At 34.3% G+C, this 7724-nt stretch overlaps 1 non-coding gene across 1 annotated transcript; it reads left to right on the top strand.

The window, feature by feature from the left end:
- The first annotated feature begins 2058 nt into the window (after nt 1-2058).
- LOC133802892 (small nucleolar RNA R71) lies at nt 2059-2165 on the top strand. Its single transcript, XR_009877638.1, has one exon. It is a non-coding gene; the product is annotated as a small nucleolar RNA R71 (small nucleolar RNA).
- The last annotated feature ends 5559 nt before the right edge of the window (nt 2166-7724 follow it).

Here is a 7724-nt window from a genome sequence, read left to right as displayed (position 1 = left end):
AATATGAAACCTCGACCAGGCGCTGAAGGCGCCTCCATGCAGGTTCTCCCTTTGGTCTTGGTTGGGTCTGACTACGGTCACCCCCATGAGACCGTATTTCCTTATATAATTGGCAATTATTATGATCGTCATTATGCTTTCAGGAACTACATACCACTCAACATCTGGCTGAATGGCATGTCGGGGTCGAGCATGTCTTTGGATGTTGGGATCGAGAGCATTTTCGTCTCGACCACTGGTCGAGGGAGCATCAGTCGAAAGAGCAGGCTGATGAGAAGGATTGGAGGTTCTCCTTTTTTGGGCTTTGATTTTGGTGCGAGCCATATTTCGAGTCAAGACAGGTGAAGTGTTTGGATTGGCACGAGAAAATGGAATTTCGGGTATCAATGACGATGGTTGTTCTTCGTCCACGAGCAGTTGGGCCAACAGGTCAGTGTTGATGGGTCTTTCTCCTCCCCACGGGTCTTGCATGTAAACTACGAATAGAGAAAGGAGGAGATAAGACGTACAGCCTGGGAGCTTATGTTGAAAGTTGGAATAACGTTGCTCGCGTCTACGACCAGTAGCATTCTAACCGAAACATTAAGTTTTATGCGACCAGTTTGAAAAACGGATCAAAAAGTGAAAGTAAAAAGTTTTTCTGGAAAAAGCTTTTTCAACTCCAAGGGGGCGGGAAAAACCCAGTTTTTCAGCTAGCCTAAAAATCGAATTTTTACTTTGATTTTACGCCCTAAACCTATGATCGTGACTATCAAACTGGTTCCTAACTCCTACAGAGCGATACTACACTACCCTATCAAACATCAAACGATATACATAAAATCCTCATGAATTTCTACCCAAGAACACAAAAAGTTTCAGAACTCAAAACAGTCGTATAGCAGTACGCATGGCATCTCAAAGGGTTTAAAAGTTGAAGAAATTTACCTGGAGAAAGTTAGAGGTTCTAAAATGGAATGACTTTGGGCGTGCGAGCAAAGGATCCTTAGAACAACGACTGAAGACCTTCGAATTTTTGGGCTTTGAGATGGAGTTCTTGAGGGTTCTTGGCAAGAAAATGGCGAGTAAAAAGTGAAAAGGTAAATGTGAGGATTATTTATAAAGGCTAAGATATGTTGAAAGGGGGTAATCATGAGTTACCATTTTCAAGGCATGGGGGAATGTAATAGCCGTCAAAAAGGTTACTTGCAAACCGAAAAGGCGTGATTGGGTCACAGTTTTCAAGAACACACGAGGGGCTCTGACAGATTCTGTGGGGTATACGAAAGGTTAGTTTCCTAAGTTTACTTATTGTTGGTCACAATAAATAAACTTGGGGGCAAATGTTTACCCAAAAAATAGCTGTTGATGACGTGGCAAGAATTTTCGACACGTGGCCGAGACGTGGCAGAGATGCTGCTCGCCTATCGACCAGAAATATTTCCACATGCGGAGTTCAAGTTTTATATACAACCAGCCTGGTCGTATACTCCGTTTAATTATGTAAAGATATGTACAGTTGTAATGATATCCGAGAATATCTCTTCATTATGACATTGGTATTAGTTTATTAAGGAAAGATGTGACTGATTAATTCATGTAATCCTCCTTGAGCCTATAAATATACAAGATATAGCTGAAAGGAGGAGACTTTTGGGATCGGGAAATTTCTTTCTGAATTGCATTACTATTATCCACTGCTTGTATTTTTTTCTCCTTCTAAGGTCTGTGAAACTCAGGAACCCTAGTTCTTTGATCACGCCTTTGAAGCTCAATATTAATAATAGTATCAAGTGGATGTAGGTCATTACCAATCACTGGGGCCGAACCACTATAATTCCTTGTGTTCTTTATTTTCCATTAGATTATCTTTGTCAAGCTTTGTATTATTGTCTTGTCATTTATCTAACTCCGTGTCGTTGACCAAAACGAGGGTCAACAGCAGCCATATTAGAAATCAAGCTCCTGGCTGTAGCACGAGTCTTATCAACTAGTGCACCCCCACTGGCTGCATCAATCATACTTCTATCTAATGATTGTAATCCTTCATAAAAGTACTGGATGAGGAGTTGTTCACTTATCTGATGATGAGGGCAACTAGCACACAACCACTTAAATCTCTCCCAATATTCATACAAAGACTCCCCTGTATATTGCCTTATACCACAGATCTCTTTTCTTATTCTTTCAACTTTAGATGCTGGAAAATATCATTCCAGGAACATAGTCTTCATACCATTCCAAGTTTCAACAGTACTAGGTGGAAGATAGTACAACCACTTTTTGGCTGCATCCTTCAAGGAGAAAGGAAAAGCTCGCAACTTAATTTTTTCTTTAGTCACTGCAGCAGGTTTCATACTAGAACAGACAATATGAAACTCCTTAAAATGTTTATTCGGGTCCTCACCGTGCAGCCCATGGAAATAAGGAAATAAGTGGATGAGACCCGACTTCAACTCAAAGTCAACATCCAAAGGTGGATACTGAATGCAAAGCGGTTGTTGGTCAAGATCTGGCGCTGTCAACTCTTTCAACATCTTTTGCTGGGCCATTGTTCTATAGGATCGAACTGAATCATCATAATCAAATTCGTTGTTAGAAGGTAATGGCTCTTTAACAGACTTTGCACGTTGATAATGACACTGAAAGAGTGGATTATCAGTGATAGTTCTGGAAGAGTGTGACGCGGACAATTCCTCAAGATAATCTTTAATCTTTTGTAGTAGATCTTGTATATTGTCCTCACCAGACATATACACCTGACAATTCCATAGTAAAAACTAATTAGTCGCAAACAAATAAATTTGAATAATAAAGAGAATAACAATAGTCCCCGGCAACGGCGCCAAAAATTTGATGCGTGTCATATACCACAACAAATTTAACAATTATTTTTCTTTCAATACTTCAAATTATTTTAGTATAATAGCAAGCACAGGTCGAACCCACGAGGACTATCGTTCACTTTATTATTCAATAATTAGCACTAAGACTTAAAATGAGGATTTAGATTTTGAACTCAAAATTAAATCATATAAACTAGAAAGCAAATAAAGATTGATATTACGATATTAAGAAATAGTTAAAGGTTAATCTTCACCCTCAACAATCATTCACAATCACTAATAATAAATATTATTCCAATTTCTAAATTAAACTATTAACCCCGCAGATAACGCTGAAGCAGATAATTATCCCAGTCTCCCTATTATAAGTAATCAAGACGAAGCGCTTAATAATTAACTCTTTTAGCTAAGCAATAAATCTATGAAGCATACAATCTATTTAACTTAGATAAAGCATTAAATCCTATGGAGACAAGTTAATCTAGGCAATAAATTAATGAAGCATATAATTCATTTAACATATGTTCTATTTGTCATCACAATCAACAATTCTTTTGACATCACTATCAGTTGCAATTTATCACTTACACTTACAATCCTAAACTACTGGGTGAGTAGTAATTCTAAGCTGACAATTGAATAATGTAAAACCTTAATTAGTTGGCCACCTAACAAGAAATCACAAAATTCATAACATTCAATTGGAAAAATAGAAACAATTTAATATTGAGAGAAATTAAATAATAATACTCATTATCAACAATCAATAATTCATGTCTTGGGTTTTGAATTAACCCTTAACCTAAAAAGAACCTACTCCATAATAGTAATCATAATCACAAACATAATTATAATTAAGATTAAAGAGTTTAAGGGAAGAAAAGAAACTAAATTGATGAACAATAGTGTTGTAGTGTTGTAGTCTTCTCTTCAGCCCTTTCTGAGTCTTTTTCTCTAAAAAATCGTAATAAAAAACTTCTCTCAAATTAACCCTAATAAATCTTTTATAGTCTCCTTTAAATTCTAATTAAAATTTAAATAAAAATCTTGAAAGCAACGTCGCAAGCCGCAACCTGGAAAATGCATGTCACGGCCTAAAACAAAATATGTGCAGAAATTGGTCACGCAGGCCGCGGCCTGAGAAAACTGGGCAACGACCCAACTCAGTTTTCTTCCCAGTAGGCAGCGGCCTTCTCTGGAACAGAAAATCTGAAACATCAATTCCAATTAAAGTGTCGTGGCCTAAATTTTATGGGTCGTGGCCTATCTTCAATTTCTTCAATTCTCGACCTTAGATAGCTTGTACGCTGCCGCCACTTCAACATTTCAATCCTGAAAGCCTTGAATTCTCTTAAAACTTCATTTTAACCTCATCTTAGTGAGTATTTTTTTCAACCTATGATTTATAAACTACACTTGCCATCAAAATGTTAGATTTATCACATAAAATGCAATGTAGAAAATATGTTGTAGAATCATGAAACTAAGTTAAAACTACTAAAAATGCTATTATTACACCATCCAAGCATTGAAAAACTTATCAAATATTAATACAAAAAATGACCTTATCAGTAGTCGACCCTTGTGTTTAACAACTTAGGGAAAAAGACATTGTGGTATTCTTAATCCTTTATGTAGATGATATCTTACTCATTGGAATTAATTTCAAGAAATAATCAAACATAAAGAACTGGCAGGAAACGAAATTCTAGATTTCATTGTAAGCAAGTCAAGTTCTTTGTATCCAGAACATCAGGGATAGAAATTACTAAATTTTGGCTCTAACTCAAGCGACCTCCTTAGGTGAGGTGCTTGGTCATTACTCTGTAACAAATTCCAAGAAATGATGTTTAGCGTCTTGACATGGAATTTATTTTTCAAAGTAGCAATCTCCACAGACTCCTCAAGAGAAAGAAAAGATGTAATGAATTCCTTATGCATTTGCAATTAGAAGTCTAATGCATACTATGTTGTGTGTTGTGACTGGAGATCTGCTATGCAGTGGGAGTGGTGAGAAAATTTCAGTAAAACTTTGGAAATGAACAATAGAGGGGGTCGGTATCTTAGTCTTTTTAGGTGGGTCTTTGAACCTGTTAGGCTACACAAATTCAGATTTTAGACTGATGTTGATGATAGGAAGCCTACTTTTGAAGAGTTATGATTTGGAGAAGTGATAGGTTATCAGTAGCTATGATTTGGAGATGCGTTAGGCTATCTGCCATTTCAGAATCCACCTTGGAGGCTGAGTACATAGTTGCGTCTATGGCAGCTAAGGAAATAGTCTGGCTGAGGAAGTTCTATACGGATCTCGGTGTTATTCCAGAAATGGATAAACCACTCATTTTGTCTAGTGACAGTAATGAGGCAATAGCGAATTTGAAAGAACCTCGAAGCTACAAAAGAGCAAAACATATAGAGAGAAAGCACCACATCAAGCATATGTGGTGAAGGCGTGATGTGAAGGTGATGAAGATAGCATTGGAAGGCAATCTTTCATATCCCTTTACAAAGATATAAGCAGAGAGCATACTTGTGAAGCATGTAGAATGCATGGTTTTGAGAAACATGTCCCATTTGTTTTAAAAGGGCAAGTGGGAGTTTGTTGGGTTTTATGCCCTTATAAAACCATGTCAGACATGTACCACAATTTCATATAGTCAATAAAAGTAGTAGAAATCATTTAGTTTGACAACCGTGTTTCTTGCTTGTTTTATGACATGATTATTTAAATAATACAAACATTTATAAAATTCTGAACATATGGATAGCTACAATTATAGTGACTAGGTCACAGTTGATTATAGTTGTAATTATATGTTAAAAAAGAACGAGTCCTAAGATTATATCAGTGCATTGGATTTTCACTGATTAGGCAATCTACGATATGATCTACTTAAACATTCGGGGTGTGATGTCTTTTCCAATGCATTGACCAAGTAGATAAGATCGGATGTATTTAGTTACATCGGACTAGGACCGATATTGATTATTGATTGATAAATAAGTATCGTTGTTATCGAATCTAACCAATGTCACAACGTTGACCATAGGTTAAGTCAATCTTAATTCTGAGTGATAATATTCTGCTAATTATATTATTTAAATCTTTTGACTTGTTCGTTACCAGCTTACCCTACGGTCTAGCCCATACTTACATCTTAGAGATTTAGTAGTGTAATTGAGTGGGAGTATTATTCATAGATATGAAATCTATAACTTCTGTATGAGAAGTGAAAAGATGATTTCCTTAATTGCTTTGTTCAAAAAGTTAAATGATTGAGATCTCATTTCTGTGATTAAGTTCACGGAAATATCATTTATAAGGAACTTAGTGGTAGTTAAGGATAAAATACTGATGAAAGGCAAAACGGTTATTTTCACCTAGCTCATTAGTAAGTCATCAATAGAGGATTGATGACTGTAATGGTTATAACAATGGATAACGTATTTATGGTTTGAAAAATATGTTCTATGAATTCAAGAGTCCAATTCCGAGTCTATAGTGTAGTCATGAGAAATTAATAAGGTAGTGAAATTATTCGTAAATAAATTCACGGTAACTTATTGGAGCTTGATTTCATGGATCCATGGTCCTCACATCACATTTGAGTAAATCATCTAGAATGTCTCAATTAATTGATTTAATTATCAATTAAGATTTTTTAAAGTTGACTAGGTCAATTTTAGAAAATTTAGAGAGATATGAGATATAGAGAATAAAAGACAATATTTGGGTAAATTTATTAATATTGATAAATTTGTGTCAATATAAATAAATTAAATTAAATCAAGTTTCAAATTGTAATTAGTTAATTTGAATAAGAATTTAATTAATTAATTAAAAAATAAATAAAAGGTTTTGAATTTAAGCCCGATTGGGATTTAAATTCAAAATAAAGGTATTGGGCCCAAGTCCATTTGTGGGTGCCCAAGACTTTTATTTTATTTTTTTATTATTTTAATTAATTCAAATTTAAGTTTAAATTTAAATAAAACCCATTAAATTGTCTACATAAGGAATATGATATCTAGGGTTTTCAGAAGTCAGTCTCAGTTGATTCATTGGGTAAGTGAAAACCTAGAGACTTTAATCATTTCTTAGCCAATATCTCTTCTTCTCTTCTAGATCTCTATCTCATGTGTTGAGAACCAGCCCACACTAGTTCTAGGTTTATCAAAGGTTTGGTGAGGAAGACTGTGCTGCTGATCTAGTTCAATCTCTTGATAATACTCTGCTACATAAAGGAATCAATGGTTAGAGAGATTGAAGGAAAGAGTTGTTCCAGTTCTGCTGCGTATTCGTAAGTTTCTACATCTTTGTGTTTATGTTAATTTATGAATCTGATGTTCATATGTATGTCATGTTATTCTATGTTTCTATTATGTGTTTGGAAAAATAATAGGAAGCATGCATCTAGATTTAAATTCCTAGATCCTACAATTGGCCTCAGAGCCTAGGTTGCCTAGATCTAGATGTTTTTTAATGCATGATTATATGTATTTGTTGACATGTTTAATTTTAAAAGTTTAATTGGATGGTACATGTAATTTGATATGAATGTTTATGAATCATATTGCTAATTTAAGTTGTCATATTTTTCATGCATTTTGAGATCTTAATTGGTACTTGGTACAATGCTTGTTGAAAAATTGCACAATTTTTTTTTGTATTTTTAATTATGAATGAAATGATATATATATATATATATAAGTAAACCTAATTAGGTTTACGTAAAATATATATACACGGCTGTCCACATATATAAAAAAAAATTGATTAATCTTAATCTTATTTGTTTTATACGGGTACATTAAAAATTATATATATATATATGTTTTTAAAGAAACGTATATATGTTTATATATATAATATAAAAGTTAGATAAGATATTTTTTTTG

This window comes from Humulus lupulus, chromosome 9, assembly GCF_963169125.1.
Source record: "Humulus lupulus chromosome 9, drHumLupu1.1, whole genome shotgun sequence".
Lineage (NCBI taxonomy): Eukaryota > Viridiplantae > Streptophyta > Magnoliopsida > Rosales > Cannabaceae > Humulus > Humulus lupulus.
Note: the sequence above shows the minus strand (reverse complement) of the source record. Positions and strands in the feature narration are given on the sequence as shown.